At 36.3% G+C, this 17,226-nt stretch overlaps 1 long non-coding RNA gene and 1 pseudogene across 1 annotated transcript in view; one reads left to right on the forward strand and one right to left on the reverse strand.

Moving 5' to 3' along the window:
* LOC118027125 overlaps positions 1-17,226 on the reverse strand; it is a 44,068-nt gene that overhangs the window by 20,550 nt on the left and 6,292 nt on the right. The window lies entirely within an intron of this gene.
* On the forward strand, positions 10,915-11,052 carry LOC118027154 (annotated as a pseudogene).

Consider the following 17,226-nt stretch of genomic DNA (forward strand, 5'->3'; position numbering starts at 1 on the left):
TTTTCAAATTTCCACTCCCTTCTTAGACTGATTACTGGAGGCAAATTTCAGATTAATTTCTAACACTTCTGCTGGAGGAATATATTTAAATCAAGAATTTATATTAACCAAATATCCATCTGTCTTCTACATAAGGCCATTCAAATCCTCCAGAATCTGTTTTAAAACATGTGCATCCTTTTGCTGGGAACATTAATTATTCTTCCTCCAAATTAGGACAAACATGCTAATTATCCATGAGTCATATGGCTCTCAAATACACAGATTTCATATTGTACTATCATTATAAACCCATGCAATGTCCCTCTCATTTTGTTTTAGTATTTCCCCTTTGTCTCACCCATTCTCATTTACATTGTCCTTCCCATCAAAGATGTTCACACTAGCGTATTCAGTATATGTCCTTAGGCATATAATATATAGCCATGATAAATAATAGATGGTTTTCTGTGTGTGCTTTGAATGTACATAAATTATTTTTCCTGATAGAATTCATTCTGTATTTCCAAGATCTATCCACTTTGCTATATAAAAAAATGGTTACTTTTAATTGCTGTATTGTATCCCATTGCATGTACACACAATACATTCTGATTATCCATTTCTCTAGGGACAGAGAGCAAGGCTTCCTGTAACTTCTCATTAATACAAATAATGCTCTGATTTTATCCTCATAAATACCCCCTTAACTACTTGTACATAGTATAAATCCAGATGTGGGAATGACACATATATAGGACACACAGATAATTTTCACTAAAATTAAGAGTTTATTCTCTCACCAATGTAACATGAGGTTTCTCATTTCTGCTCCTTCTAGCCAGCACTTGATATTAGCTGACTTTTTAATTTTTGCTAATTCTATGTTGACTTAATTTGAATTTCTCTGATTTCAAGCAAAATTAAGCATCTCCTCACATATATATTGGCTATTTCGGATTCCGCTTTCATGAATTTTCTATTTTTTCCCTTGTCCAATTTTTGTTGTTTCCTTGCAGATTTTAATAGCTCCTAGTATTTTCTATATGTTAATCACTTTTCAGCTTTACATTTTGAAAATATCTTCTAATCTGCCACCAGTCTGTTAAATCTATCTACATATCATGTAGTTTTTGTATAGGGGTACTTAATTTGAATATGTTCACATCCATTGATCTCCACCACCTACCCTTAAATTTTGTATTTTTTAAATCTTGTTTAAATATCCTTTCCCACCCCAAGTTCACAAAGATAGCCTCATATATTTTATTAACTTTGTATGTTGCCTTTTATAGTTAGGTTTTTAATCCATTTCGGCTTTATTTTGTGTTTGGAGTTGACGTAAGAATATAAATTTACTTTCCCTATATACTGAACCATATACCAAATAATCCCTCTTTTCCTCTGTGATTTGTGATGCTAATTTCTACTACATTCTACCTGCTCATATATAACATGGGCTTTGTTCATTGTTGTTTTTTCTTTTATTATTATTGCATCAATTTTTTATCTGTTCCTACACCAGTAGCATACTGTTTTTATTGCTGTGGTTTTATAAAAATGTCTTAATATATCCAGTAAGATAAATTCTCTCTCTTTGGTACATTATTCTTCCATGCACATTTTTCTTTTTAAAGATTTTATTTCTTTATTTTGACAGAGAGAGACAGCGAGAGAGGGAACACAAGCAGGAGGAGTGGGAGAGGTAGAAGCAGGCTTCCCACTGAGCAGGGACCCTGACATGGGGCTCCATCCTAGGACCCTGAGATCATGGCCTGAGCCAGAGGCAGACGCTTAACCGAATGAGCAGGGAGCCCGATGCTGGGCTTGACGTGGGGCTCGATGCAGGGCTCGATGCGGGGCTCGATGTGGGGCTCGATCCCAGGACTCTGCAATCATGACCTGAGCCGAAGGCAGACACTTAACGACTAAGCCACCCAGGTGCCCCTCCATGCACATTTTTAAAACTATCTGTCTAGTTCCTCAAAAACAGTGCTGAAGTTTTCACTAAAACTACACTGAATTTATAGATTTATGGAAAATGGTATTTTTACAGTGTTAATTTTTCCCATCCTTGAACTTGGTACTTTTCTCTTCTTGCCTAGATCTTGTTTTATGTCATTTAATACAATCTGAAAAGTTCTTTGCAAAGGTACATTGGGTTATATCCTATGTACTTGGCAGTTCTTGTTGCTATTGTGAGTGAAATCACGTTTTCCATACTAATTTCTAGGTGGTTGCTGCTGACACTGAAGAACGTTTGGACACTTATATGCAACTTAAATGAATATTTATAAAATCTTTGTAAAATTTCTCATATAGTACTTAGAATTCACTATTATTATTATTGTTGCTGTTGCCCATTATTGATCTTGCATCTCCACAATATTTCTGAACTCCCCTATTCTTTTTTTTTTTTAAATAAAGATTTATTTATTTTTTAGAGAGAGAGAGAGGATGAGCACGGGGAAGGGGGAGGGAGAGGGAGAATCCTCAAGCAAACTCCTCGCTGAGCGTAAAGTCAGACACAGGGTTGGATCCCAGGACCCTGAGACTACAACCAGAGGACCAGCGTCAAAACCAAGAGTTGGACTTTTAATGGACTGAGCGACCCAGGCACTCCTCCCCTATTAGTTCTAATAGTTTATCTATTGATTCAATGGGGTTGTCTCAAAGAAGATCTAATAATCTGCAAATTCCATTCAATGTTTAGACCTATTTTTTCCTATTTTATTAAGCGCCCCTAACTAAATTGAATGGCATCTGTGATAACAAGCCTCTTTCCTGTTCCTAATCATAAAGATAATGTCACTTTTTTCCCCAGTACATTTTAGCTTTTGCTAAAAGCTTTTATCAAATTAAAGAAATTATCTTTTATTCCCAACTTTTCTAATACCTTAAAAATGTCATAAATAGATGTTAAACTTTATCAAATGTCCTTTCTGCATATGTTGAGGTAATTTTTTCCCCTTTAGGGAATTAATGTGCTAAATCATAGATATCTTTTCTGGTGATGACCCTTCTTACATTTCTGGAATAAAACTTATATTACCAAGTTTTGTTTATTAAAACATCATTGGACTCATCTAATATTTATTCAAGATTTAACATTTTATGCATAAGTGAAATGGGCTAATAGATTTCTTGTATTGTCCTAATCCAGTGTTGGTCTGAAAATTATAATTAATTAATTTTAATCAAGATTTAGAATGATTTGCACAGCTTTCCTACATTTTCTTTTTTTCTGGAACATTTTATATCAGCTGGAATTATCTTTACCTTGAAAGTTCTGGGACGCCTGGGTGGCTCAGTTGGTTAAGCGTCTGCTTTCGGCTCAGGTCATGATCCCAGGGTCCTGGGATTGAGCCCCGCGTTGGGCTCCCTGCTCCGCGGGGAGCCTGCTTCTCCCTCTGCCTCTGCCTCTCTCTCTCTCTCTCTCTGTCTCTCATGAATAAATAAAATCTTTTAAAAAAAAAGTTTTGAAGAACTCAAACTTTAAAACTATCTGAGCCTGTGGATTCATTTTTCAAATTCATTCTAACCCCTCTGTGACATCCAGAAACTGAAAGTAAAATCTACATGTTTCAGATTCCCTGGCATTTTCAGAATTTCTGAATGTGCTTTAAGTTCTGTCAGTAAGATTCACTTGCGGGAAATTTTGATTCAATATTGAGTCATGTGAAAACAGGGTACAGTCCGTTCATTTTTATGGTACAGATCACGGCAGCAGTGGTGGCAGCAAATTCCTGATCGTAACAGGGGCCACGGTTGTTCTGGTTACTGAGTTCTGCTGGGTTTTCAAGATCATTCTTGCAAGGTCACCGAGCGTCTATTACTTTAGTCTTTCCAATAATTCTGTACTTTTTATATATTCCTCAATAAACCCCTTCCAGATTATACTAGATAAAGTAGATTTGCTTAACTAAAATTAAGAACATTAACTACAACAAATTGTACTTAGACTGGAGGCCTGATGAATGATCAGAAATCTCTTCATGGTTAATGGGTGATCCAAGTTTTCTATTTCTTCTCGGGCACATTTTTCCTGGAAATTAATTTTTTTCATCGAGAATTTTTTTTAAGATTTTATTTTTAAGTAATCTCTACACCCAACATGGGGCTCGAACTCATAACCTTGAGATCAAGAGTCACATGCTCCAACAACTGAGCCAGCCATGCACCCCTCATTTAGATTTTGAATATGATTGCTATACAGTTCATAGTTTTTGTTATTTCTAAAACCTCTATTATTTCTGTAGTTGATTCTCTTTTGGGGGGTTAAATTTTAATTTATAGTCTCTTTTATTTGGTTGATCAGCTTTGTCAGATATTTTACTCTTTTTTTTTTTTTTGTAAATTTCTTTTTGAGTAAACTCTACCCCCAACATGGGACTTGAATTCATAACCCCAGGATCAAGAGTCACATGCTCTACTGACTGAGCCAGCCAGGCACTCCATTATTTACTTCTTTCATCTCTTTAAAGAAGTAAGGTTTTGATTATTAATCATCCCTATTAATTTCTTTCTTTCCTATTGATTTTTCCTTATTTGTATTATCTTTTCCCTTCTGGCTTGTATATGCTTATTCTACTGTTTCATTTTCTAGCTCTTTGGGTTTAATGATGCTTTATTTCTCCCAATCTTTCTTGTTTTCTTTTTTTTAAAAAAGATTTTACTTATTTAAGAGCGAGAGAGAGAGAGAACATGAGTGGGGGTGAGGGGTAGAGGGAGAGGAAGAAGCAGGCTCCCTGTTGAGCAAGGAGCCCAACATGGGGTTCCATCCGATCCCAGGACCCGAGATCATGACCTGAGCCTAAGGCAGCCGCTTAACTGACTGAGCCACTCTGGTGCCCCTCTTGTTTTCTGATATATGTATTTAAAGTCAGTCATCCATCTTAAAGAATTTCTTAATTTCCCTTAAAATTTTTCCTCTTCTTGGTTAATTTTAGGGTTGTTAGTTATTTTTAGTTTCTAGACTTTTGTGATTTTTTTTCCAGCCATTTTTTTTAAGTGCTTATTCTTTTTTTTTTTTTTTTAAGATTTTATTTATTTGCGAGACAGAGAATGAGAGACAGAGAGCATGAGAGGGAGGAGGGTCAGAGGGAGAAGCAGACTCCCTGCTGAGCAGGGAGCCCGATGTGGGACTCGATCCCGGAACTCCAGGATCATGACCTGAGCCGAAGGCAGTCGCTTAACCAACTGAGCCACCCAGGCGCCCCCTTAAGTGCTTATTCTTAATTAAACTGTTAAATGATGAAAGAACGTAATTTACATTACATGGATTCTTTGAAATATATGGAGCTTTCTTTATGACTTAATTCTTGGTTAATTTTTGTGGATATTCCATATATGTTTGAAAATACAGTTTGACTCTTGAAGAATGCAGGGGTTAGAAGTACTGATCCATACAGTCAAAAATCTGTATTTAGAGGCGCCAGTTGGAAGAGCATGTGACTCTTGACCTTGGGGTCATGAGTTCGAGTCCCACACTGGGTATAGAGATTACTAAAAAAAAAAAATAAGTAAACTTAAAAAAAAAGTATATAAATTCTGACTCCCTAAAAACTTAACTATAGCCTACTGTTGACCAGAAGCCTTACTGAAATAGTTTATAAACATGTAGATATTGTATTCTTACAGTAAAAGTAAGCTACAGAAAAGAAAATGTTACTAAGAAAATCATAAGGAAAAGAAAATATATTTACAGCACTGTAGAAGTTTTTTTGAAAAAAATCCACTTTTAAGTGGACCTTCACAGTTCAAACCTGTGTTGTTCATGGGTCAACAGTAATATGAGTTCTCTGTTGAGTGTAAGATTCTGTATCTTCATTTCAATTTATTAAACAGGTTATAATTTTATATAGTTCTGATTTTTTGTTGGCTCGTTCTATTAGTTTTTAGAAGGATGACTCAAAACCTCCAGTTTCAATTGACTTATTATTGATTTCTCCCATAGTTCTTTCTGCTTCCATATATATTTCAAAGGTATATTGTTTATGGCTAATATGTTCATATCATTACAGTTTATTGGTATATTATTATTTAAAAATTATTTTTAACTTTAAATTGTACTTTGCTATCATGGATTTTTTTTAAAGGGGACTGCTCATATATGCCTGATACACCTTTTTCTGTCCTTTAACATATGGCTTTTATAAACATATTTGAGGTAGGTTACTGAATCCCCCCCACACACATAAAGCCACAGCAGGTGTTACTTACAAACACCTGAAGGTCTACATAGTAAGTGTATAGCTTCATAGAGAAAGGTGAGATTACATAATGATTTTGAGCTAGTCACATAATCTATGCTCTTCCAGCATGTTCCAGATACAAGCTCAGTTTCTTATTTATCAGTTCTAATGAATCATTGAGAATATGAAAAGGTAAAGGGGCAAAAGAGGTAGTTAATAGTACCTTGGGCTGTCTGCTTTTAGAACAGGAGCATAGGTCTTACTCAGCTCATAAAGCTTTGTCTAGGGAATTTTTGGTTTCTTTGTTGTCGAGCTGTACTTGGCCAAGCACTAAGATTGGAACAGAAAGCATCTAATTTTGTCCATATTGACAATGATAACTCAGTATCCACAGAATAATGGGAAACCATTAGAATCCACCTTTTGGACTGAACCAAATAACACACCTAAATGACTCAGTTACTGATCTGATTCACTGTGAGCGGAAGGCGATGGCAATCACAGTTTTGGAAACTTGCTTAGGGTTGGTCACTGTGAGATCAACTCCCACCACCTGGGAAACTATACCCTGGGGAACTTCTTTCAAGTTTCCCAGTCACCTTCATCAAAAGGATGTTAAACGGACAACACCACTACACCACTGAGCCATCCTTAATGAAAAACTTAAGCAGGTCAGAGAGCTAGTCAGATGTCGTATATCAACTGGAGTTAATAGGAGAGTTGAAATCCAAGTCATATGTCCAACATGGGAAGAATTAGAGGTACTTTCATCTATGTCAGCAATGCTATCCGTGTATATAGTCTTTCTAATGATATTCTTCAGCAGCTCCGGGGCTTCATTATTCCCTAGGATGTTCAGAGGAAAACCCTTCATGCCCCATATTGGTAGCATCTTTCCTTATTCCTCTTGATGACATTCTTTCGATTCTGTTACACCTTGGCTCCAGTGCATGTGGCTTCCTTGAAGTTTGCAGCACTGATAGGGAAGAATTATGAAATGCTGCATAGTGAGCTTGTTGCTGGTGAGAGGGATCCTTGATCATACTGAAAACTGGAACTGGCTAGATAACACCTGAATGGCCAGATTAGTCAGTAATGAGATGGGAGAGGTTTTTAGCTCCCTTTTTAGCAGTTTTGGCTTTGACAACCACGGACAAACCTAGTGTGACAATTATTCTATTTAAATTCCTTCTCAGTGCCAATTTGTCATCAGTTTGTTAATCTCCTATTCATAACATTCTCTTGTTTATCAGGCAGTCCCAGTAGTTTTTACTGATATGTTCAACAGACCTTGAGGCACTTTCCCCCATGTAAATCATTGTTTCCCAGAGCTTGAGGGCCTTATATATGCCAATTGAGATGCTCCTAGGAGTGGGAGATCTGAAGAGAATTTTTCTGATATAGAGCTCAACCTCAATACTGAGGTTTCTAGAAAGCTTTAGCAACGGTCTTGACAACAGATATGGTGAAATCAGGGTTTAGGTTCTGGATGCTCAGTAAAGGTACAGAGTAGTGCTACATACTCCAGTGGGGATACAAAGCTTACCCATGTATCTCTCCGAGAAAAAAAAAATCTCTTTTTAGGAAATATATTTCAGAAATTGTTGTCTTTTTTAATCCAATCTGAAAATTCCTGTCTTATAAGCTGTGAATTTAACCACTATCATTAATTGAAATTATTGTAGTATTTGGAATCTTTTCTGACACACCTTATTTAGAGTTTTGTAATTGCCATACTCTTTTCTTCCTTTTCTACTTCCCATAGGATAATGCAATTATCTTCTGCTGATTTGAAAGTTACATGTTATTTTTGTTTTTTATCTCTTCCTAAAACCCATATGGTTAGACTCAATTTTCTCCACCCATTAATCAAGCTTACCAATAAATGTCTTGTCCCAAACAAGATAAGGACCTTAATTAGCATCTGCCTATTTCTTTCTGTTCTGCCTCAGCCCTTCACCTGGCCATGTTGATGTCATCTAGCATTTTTCTTCAGAATTGATATACATATATTTTTAATTTTTCTTTCCTGTTCTTTTGCTTAAGTCAATGCTTAATTAATTGCTCACCTTTTTAAAAAATATTTTGTTGTTTTTTTCTAGGGTTTCTCTCTTGATCAAATACTTCTCCCAAGAGTACTTTCAAAAAAGATTTTAGAGTAATGAACTTTTTGTACCTTGGTACTGCCAAGCTCTCACATGTGAAGGTAGTTTATCTAGACGAAAAATCTATGTTACAGTTTATTTTGCTAAAATCCTTTGAAAATAGTACTCCATTACCTCCTTGCATCAAGGTCCTGGGCACTACTTTTGCCTGCAGCTGTTTCCTTCAGCTTTAATTATCAGGCCAAAGAACTGGGGTGAAGGGAATGGAGGGGAAGAATGAATGCTCAGAGCACAGCCTTCTTGCCTGCATTTGTTGTTATATGCTACCATGTCATTACCCAGAAGGCACTGAGCTGATGCCATTGTTTTTCTGCCCTGCAGAGGCAATGGGATGGGAAACGATGGGTCAGAACAATGTGGGAGAGAGAAAAGGGCAACTCTTCCTCCAACCAAACCTCTATTCCTGATGCTTAGCCCCCTTCATCTGTAGCTATCATTCCCTGTCTTCCTTCCTTCATTCCCTGTAATTCCTTCCTTTCACTCCCTTCTCCTCTCTCCTAGACACACACATAGCTTTTGTATTTCAAAACAGGTATATACAGCCTTAGAATAAAACTTTTGTAAATATCCTCAGATGATTCTGAGACACTGGGAAGTATTTAAATCTTTGGAGCATAGATCAAATGTATTTGCTCATGATTGAGCAGGCAATAATTGGATAAGAGAAAATGAGAGAAAGCAGGTACAGGAGTATCTGAGGCTGAAAAAAGAATAAAATCAAGAGAGAGACCAAGGCAGACCAAAAATCTGAGTAGGAAGTTTCCCAGAATGAGGTCCAAAGCATGTACCTGTTATGCATTCACTATTTACCTTTATTATGAAAGTAGGTGAACTTGCTGGGTCTATTTCCATGAAGAACTATAAAATTAATTGGAAGGTCTAGCTACTTTTGATAGCTGTTCCCCAGCTCAAATGTAAGGTCCCTAAATCATCAGAGAACAAGATCCAATCTTTAACCTTTAACTAGAGTATCAGATTGAAAAGAAACTCTCAAAATAAAATGGAGAATGGAATACAAGCCATTTTGAGGAGTATGTCTGTCCTAATGGCATAGACAGATGAGGAGCAAGGTGTGTCTTTAATTCAGGGAAGAACAGATGATCAGAGGTCTGGTGATATAGGACCTAGGAGGCCATTATTGTCAGCAGAGGAGGGAGGCTACTAAAAGGAGGCTAAGAAGACTTAGATGGTTAACAGATCTACAAGACATCTTGGGTACTTCCCGATCTTGAAAGAAAGATTTAGAAGCTAGGTTCTCATGATTTTGCTGGTACAACTGAATCAGAGCATTATTCTATTATTACTATTACTGTGACGGCATCTAACCACTATCATCGCTCTCCCCCCTCCCCTCCTCCACCAATCTGCTTATGTCTTTCAGTTTGGAGATACAGAATTTCAGACTAAATTAATTATATTAGGTATTCATCATTTTACTGTGATATCTATCTATCCAACTATCTATCTACATAGAGATTATCTTTTTTTTTTAAAGATGTTTATTTATTTAACAGAGATAGAGAGCACAAGTAGGCAGAGTGGCAGGCAGAGGGAGAGGGAGAAGCAGGCTCCCCGCTGAGCAGGGAGCCTGATGTGGGGCTCGATCCCAGGACCCTGGGAGCATGACCCGAGCCAAAGGCAGATGCTTAACTGGCTGGGGAGGGACAGAGGGAGAAGGAGAGAGAGAATCTCAAGCAGACTCCCTTCTGAGCACAGAGCTTGACTTGGGGCTTGATCTCATGATGCTGAGATCATGACCTGAGCCAAAAATCAAGAGTTGGACACTTAACCAACTGAGCCACCCAGGTGCCCCAAATATAAATATATATATTTTTAATTTTATTATGTTATGTTAGTGACCATACAATATTTTCTAAAAAATAAAAGAATATTCATTGATAAAAACTAGCTAAATAAAGATAAAGGAAAAAATCCTTATCACATCACACTGCAGTGGAATACGGAAGGTGGCACAATCTATCTTAGTTGTTTTAAGCCACTCCCCATTTTCTTTAATGTGAAAAATTCATTACTATGGTTTTGGATTTCACATAGCAGCTAAGCTTTAAGAAATTACAACATGTCAAGTCTCTATGTAATATAAAGAAGAACATCTATAATTATCTGAAAAGAACATTAAAGTTTTATAGGCTCAAATCCTCTTCCAAGTATCTGCATGAGGCCAGATTTTCTTCATATAATTCAACCAAAACAAACATTATCACAGCAAAATGAATGCAGAAAAAAATGAGAATCCAGCCAACCTTTAAGCCAGACATTAAGCAGATTAAAAAAATGTAAACAATGCCACTCTTTCCAAAAAAAAATGTTTTTGTTTTGGAAAATATAGTTATTTTTCATAAAATATATTATTTATGCTAACAATAAAATGGGTTATTTTTGATGAATAGATGTCTTAAATTTTTCTCATCTTGTTAAAATAATGATTGGTATAATCCTCACAAACATAAATTGAGCTCTTTGAGGTCCCCAGTTTTAAAAGTGTAAAGGGGTCCTTGACCAAAATGTTTGAGAACTACTTAATTATTTCATTGCCTTTGAATTGTAATTGAGGAAAGACTATACTTTCAGGGATCATTTCTATAGTTTGTTACTAGAGAAGTTTCTCTGAATGTGAATTGTAATTGAGGAACCTGTGATACAAAATGGTTAGATGACTTGATCCAAGTCACAGAGCTAGTCATTTTCACAGTTTGGGAATTTTAAATATTTTTTAAAATTTTATATTTTTATTTTTATATTTTTATAACTATTTCATAAAATAAATTACATTTATTTAAGGTAAGTATAAGGATCTTTTGATATTTTAAAATCCTTTCAAAAATTCCATACAATGCACCTTATGAAACTATACATTTCAAGTTCCAATTTCTTTGAGAAAGATTAATAGTATCATCCTTTCAGAATCAAAGTTACATCATACATAAGTTGACAATTCTTTTCCCAGTTCTGTTATTTTGTTGAGTTCCACAGGATCTCAAGTAAATGAGTACTAATAATATCAGAAAGTTTTTTCATTTCAAATAAGGAATGTGTCTGCAAAGTTCTATTTATATATTCATATACACACATAAACTTTATAAGTTTAAAGTTTATAAGGTATAGTTCATTGATTTTCTACTAAGGTTTTGAGGCTATCCTGAGATTTCTAAGAGTCTTATTCTAAAAACACAATTTAAAACTTTTTGAGACAGTTTTTCCAGTCTAGCTAAATTCCAAATTTGTCTTTAACTCTGACACAATTCCCAAAATTAATTTGTCCTATGCAGTATAATCCTTCTAGTATCTTCAAGAATATGGCATCCTTCATGGCATTAAGTCTTTTGATACCATGATATAATAAATGTGTGCTCCACACTAATATAGACACAAAAATCACACAGTACTTGCAATAAATAGAAACTGCTTAACATAGCATCTTGATGAGGTAAGCTTGTGTTATATTATTTTAACAGAACAAGAAACTAAGCTGTAAAGACCTGTTCAGACTTGCCTAGGGTAAATCACAGAATTACTGGTAAAGCCAAAGGATAGGAATTTCCAGTTTTTGGAGCTTGTGACAACACAATATTGGTATCCTCTCTTGTAATTAGAATCAAGATATATTTGAGATTCGTTTGGTTCTACATTATGTCTGTGCACTTCATGCAACTTGAATAAAGGACATACTATGAGTTGGACTGGTCAGAAATCAGAAGTCACTCTTCTTTGTTCCCCTAAGTAATTAGCAATATTGTAAATAGTCCCCTTTGAGGACATTTTGAATTTACCAGCAGTTGAAAACTCAAAAGGAAATATGCTTTTTGAAAAAGAAATGGAAGTGTTCAACATTTAATCAGTATTACTTGAGTGACCCCATGTGCTAGGTGTTTGAGATGTGATAGATAGGCCAGGGCACCGCTCTGGTAGATTACCTTTAAGTGGGGACAAATTAAACATATAACTCCAGCCAGGAAAGTACAACAAAAAAGATAATACAACAGAGTGATGACATAAAATGACAAGAGAAAAGCAAGCTACCTTAAATAGGGCCATCAGGGTAGGCATCTTGTAGCCGTTAACCTCTCAACTGTGGAGTGACCTGATTGAGGAGAAGCTAGGCCTACCAACAGTGGGGGCAAATGCAAGGGCCAAAAGTGTGAAGAAGCTTGTTATGTTTGAGGGACAAACAGAAGGGAGCATGGTGGTAGTTTAGTGCACCAACATGAGATGAAGGGAGGTCAGATGAAGGGAGCTTCATGCACCAGGGTGAGGTCAGAGAAGCTAGGTGGGCCAGATGTGGCAGGCTCTCACAGGCTGTGGTAGAGTTTGGATTTTGTTCTAAGACTAATGGAAAACTGGAGGATCTTAAGATAGAGATAGATAATATAACTTACAGTTTTAAATTAAGGGGAGGAAGGAGGAAGGGGAACCAGTTAAGTGAAATGATGATGGTGGTTTGAACATGGAAGATAGCTGTGAAAATAGAGAAAAGTAGACACATTTAGGATCTGTTTTGTAAGTGTTTCTTACAGGAACTACTGATGGTTTAGACATGGGAGGTGAAGGGAAAAGAGAATGCATTTATTTCTATACAGAAAATGTTAGCTACTACTTACACCAATAGTACAATCCATAAAAATAAAACTTGGACTTCATCAAAATTAAAATCTTCACTCTGTAAAAAACTCAGGTAAGAGGAAAAAAAAAGACAAGGTATAGATTGGGATAAAATATTTGAAAATCACCTATCTAACAAAAGACTGATACTAGAATATATAAAGCACTCTCAAAACTCAATTGTATGAAACAAACAATCCAATTAATACATGAATGAGAGACATGAAGAGACGTTTCACCAAAAAAGATATATAGATGGCAAATAAACACATGAACTGATGTTCAACATTATTACTAAGGAAATGCAAATAAAAACCACAATGAGATGGTTTCAGTAATATTAGAAAGTTTCTTCATTTCAAAATAAAGAATGTGTCTGCAATGTTCTATACCTCATCAGGATGCTATATAAATCAAACACACGATAAGTATCAGAATGGGTAAAATAATAAACAGTGACTGTCAAATGCCAGCAAGGATGTGGAGAAAGTGAATTACTCATACACTTCCGGTGGGAATATAAAATGACAGAGATGCTCTGGAAAACAGTTTGGCAGTTTCTTTAAAAACTAAACATGCAACTACTATACAACACAGTAATTGCACTCCAGGCATTTATCACAAAGGAATGAAGACTTATATTCACGCAAAAACTTCACATGAGTGTTTATAGCAGCACATGAATGTTTATATCACATGAATGTTAATGCATAGCAACAAAAACTGGAAACAAACTACATGTCCTTCATCAATCATATCATCAGACATGTTACTGTACAGGAATGATTAAATAAATTATGGTACATCCACATTGTGGAATACTGCTCAGCAATAAAAAAGGAATAAACTAGTGATACACACAACAATCTGGATGAATCTTCAGAGAATCATGATGAGTATAAAAAGATAATCTCAGGGCCCCTGGGTGGCTCAGTCAGTTAAGCATCTGCCTTCGGCTCAGGTCATGATCCCAGAGTCCTGGGATCGAGCCGCACATCAGGCTCCCTGCTCAGCAGGGAGCCTGCTTCTCCCTCTCTCTCTGCTCCCCTACTCCTGCTCTCTCACTCGCTCTCTATATCCAATAAATAAAATCTTTAAAAAAAATAAAAAGATAATCTCAGAAGTTCACATACTGTGCTATTCCATTTAAATAATATTCCTGACATGACAAAATTATAGAAATGGAGAACAGATTAGTGCTTTCCAGGGGTTGAGGAGGAGGTGGGAGTGGGAGAAAAGTGGGTACTGCTACAAATATAATTTATTAATTTAATAATTATGATAATTAATATAAATTAATATAAATATATAAAAATATAAAGAGGGACCCCGTGGTGATGGAAATGCTCTATCAGTGTCAATACCCTGGTTGTGATGTTGTATTGTAGTTTTGCAAAATGTTACCACTGGGGGAAAATGGGTAAAGGATCACTGGATCTCTCTGCATTATTTCCTACAACTGCATGAGAATCTATAATTATCTCAAAATAAAATGTTTACTATATATAAAAAATTTAATTTACATATATAAAAGGACATCTTTCAGTTAACGTAAAAGCGGACATGTGAAGTTTTGGCTTGGACCCCAAAAGAGTAAATTCAACATTACAAAGTGAAGATTATAACCACCCTGAGGACTTGTACAAAAAAGTTGAGGGTAATTGGCTGTAAGGCTCTGAATGACTTTACCCACTTTAATAGTCTCAAATGATTGAGAAGTAGAGACTGGAGGAGAAAGTTTTCAGGAATCATTGTTGTTATATTGTGAGAGCAGCCTTCCCCTCAAGGAAGAAAAGTAGACAGTAGTCCCTCTTCACCCTAAAAAAGAGGAGACTTTAAGAAGACCACTGGGAGAACTTAAGGTCTGGGGGACATGGAAGTGTTTCTTTCCATTGAAATCCCAAACATTAGAGAATGGCTGGCTAATTGCTTAGGGGGCAAAGACAAGAAGGGGTAATGTGGTTGTGTAACAGGATTTCTGCTTTTCCTGAATTCCGGCAGTAAAATACTGCTCCCAGAGTCTGTTGGGGGCAAACAACATGGTTTTCCCATGAACCAAATGTGGACCACTCACTTAAGAAAGCCAGCACGGGGTCTTTTTAGGTTACGCCCAAAAGCATGACCAGGACGGGTGAACAATCCTCTGCAGAAAGAAGCTAAGTAAGTAAATAAAGCTAAGGACCAGCAGGATGAGAGGCATCTTGTATTGGAACCCACATGGAGAGTGGAGTGGGTCTAAGAACCCATGAAAATGCTCATGAGAAAGAGTCCATTTTAAACATCTACCAAGTCCAGAAAGTGCCAAAGCTAGATCATGAAGACAGTATTAGTTTAGTCGTAAATTTTCTTATAAGCCACTTCCATTAAATCCCCTCTGTCCCCACACTCCAACCTTGGGACAGACTGTAGGCCTAACCAAGATGGAGCTGGAGCATCCTTGTGGAGAAAGAGAGAAGCATCAGACTGTACTCTCCTTTCTCTACCACCTGGACTGGTAGCTTTAGGCCTGCAACTCGCCTGGAGATGGGCAAGGAGACAAGCCTTAAACTCGAAAGCTAGATTTAAATTTTGACCTTATATTGTGATGGTTAAACTGAGACTGAAGTTTAAACACATAACTCTTGCTGATATCTAAGAATGACCAGAAAAAACATGAAGACTGCTTAAATTTTCGTCCAGGGATCGGGGAAGAAGCAGCCTCACAGAAAGGGTAATGGAAAAAATAATTAATTTGTTTGATGAATGTACACTACAAGTCCTGTTTATTCAGTATTCTAAATATAAGGTAATCTTCCTATATATTTTAAGCAAATTTTTCCAAATTATACTATTGCATATTTACATATGTGCATATATGTATATACACATGTGCGCAGAATTATGTAATTTTCCCTCCTACTATGAATATCTGTTTTCAGCAAAAAACAATCTAGACTTAGCTATAGATATGGCACAGTCGCTTCTTCATAATATGATTTCCAGTTTTTCTGAATTATTTTACTTACTGAGCAGGAATATAGTACTACAAATGTGAAGCTGCACATTTTGTCTTAAGAGAAATGTTTTACCATATGCAAGACTGAGCCTTTAGAATAGCAAAACTATTACAGTTGGAAATTTAAGTTAGAATTTAGCTCCTATCCAGGATGAGAAAGTCCAATTTTTTTCCCCTGAGTAAAGATTTTCAAATTTGTGTGGCCAATGGCCAAAGCTGTTTTTCTCTGCTAAATTTCATTAGGATCAACATACTTCGATTTATTGTACATATGACCCATAAATGGATGGGAGAAAAGAAACAGTAGAGCTAATTCAAATCAGAGAGAATTCTGAATAACCAATGACTGGCCAGGAACTACTAATTCTGCACATTCCTAAGTCATCCGACACAAATGCCCAGAGGAGAATGCTGGGAATGGAGAATAAACGGCGACCCCAGTGATTTCTTTTGGATGCACTCATTTATAATATGAAACAGATTTAGCATGTTAGCCATAATTTGCTTTTAATATCTTTATTAGGATTGCCTTCTCATATTCATTTGAAACTTAATTCTTTGAAATTCAGAAATTTAGGGGCACCTGGGTGGCTCAGTTGGTTAAGCGTCTGCCTTCGGCTCAGGTCATGATCTCAGGGTCCTGGGATCGAGCCCTGTATCAGGCTCCAAGCTTGGTGGGGAGCCTGCTTCTCCCTCTCTCTCTGCTCCTCCCTCCTGCTTGTGTGCTCTCTCTCTCTCTCTCAAAAAAAAAAAAAAATGGAATTCAGAAATTTAATTCCAAATATTGTAAAATTACAATATTTGCATTGGCAACAAAAATATGTCACATGCTTTAAAGAATGTATACAACTAAATCTATCTTTATGGTAGTTTGGCGTAAAGTTACAAAAATAATTTTTAGTATTTTTTTATTCAAATTTCTACAATAGTGCCTTTCTTTATAGTAATAACTTTTTAAAAATTGTAGAACGTTCAGTAGTACTTTGTAAATTTGGAGAACAGATCTTCTATCTTTTATTTTTTTGGTTATAAAATGATATATTTAAAATCCCAAATAGATCATTAAAAAATAATCAGGACTTGATGATATTATACCATCAGCTTCTCTTTAAATGTGGGTTTTAGGGGCGCCTGGGTGGCTCAGTCGTTAAGCGTCTGCCTTCAGCTCAGGTCATGATCTCAGGGCCCTGGGATCGAGCCCCACATCGGGCTCCCTGCTCTGCGGGGAGCCTGCTTCTCCCTCCCCCACTCCCCCTGCTTCTGTTCCCTCTCT

Source organism: Mirounga leonina, unplaced genomic scaffold (genome assembly GCF_011800145.1).
Source record: "Mirounga leonina isolate KUSES-001 unplaced genomic scaffold, KU_Mleo_1.0 Mir_357, whole genome shotgun sequence".
NCBI lineage: Eukaryota > Metazoa > Chordata > Mammalia > Carnivora > Phocidae > Mirounga > Mirounga leonina.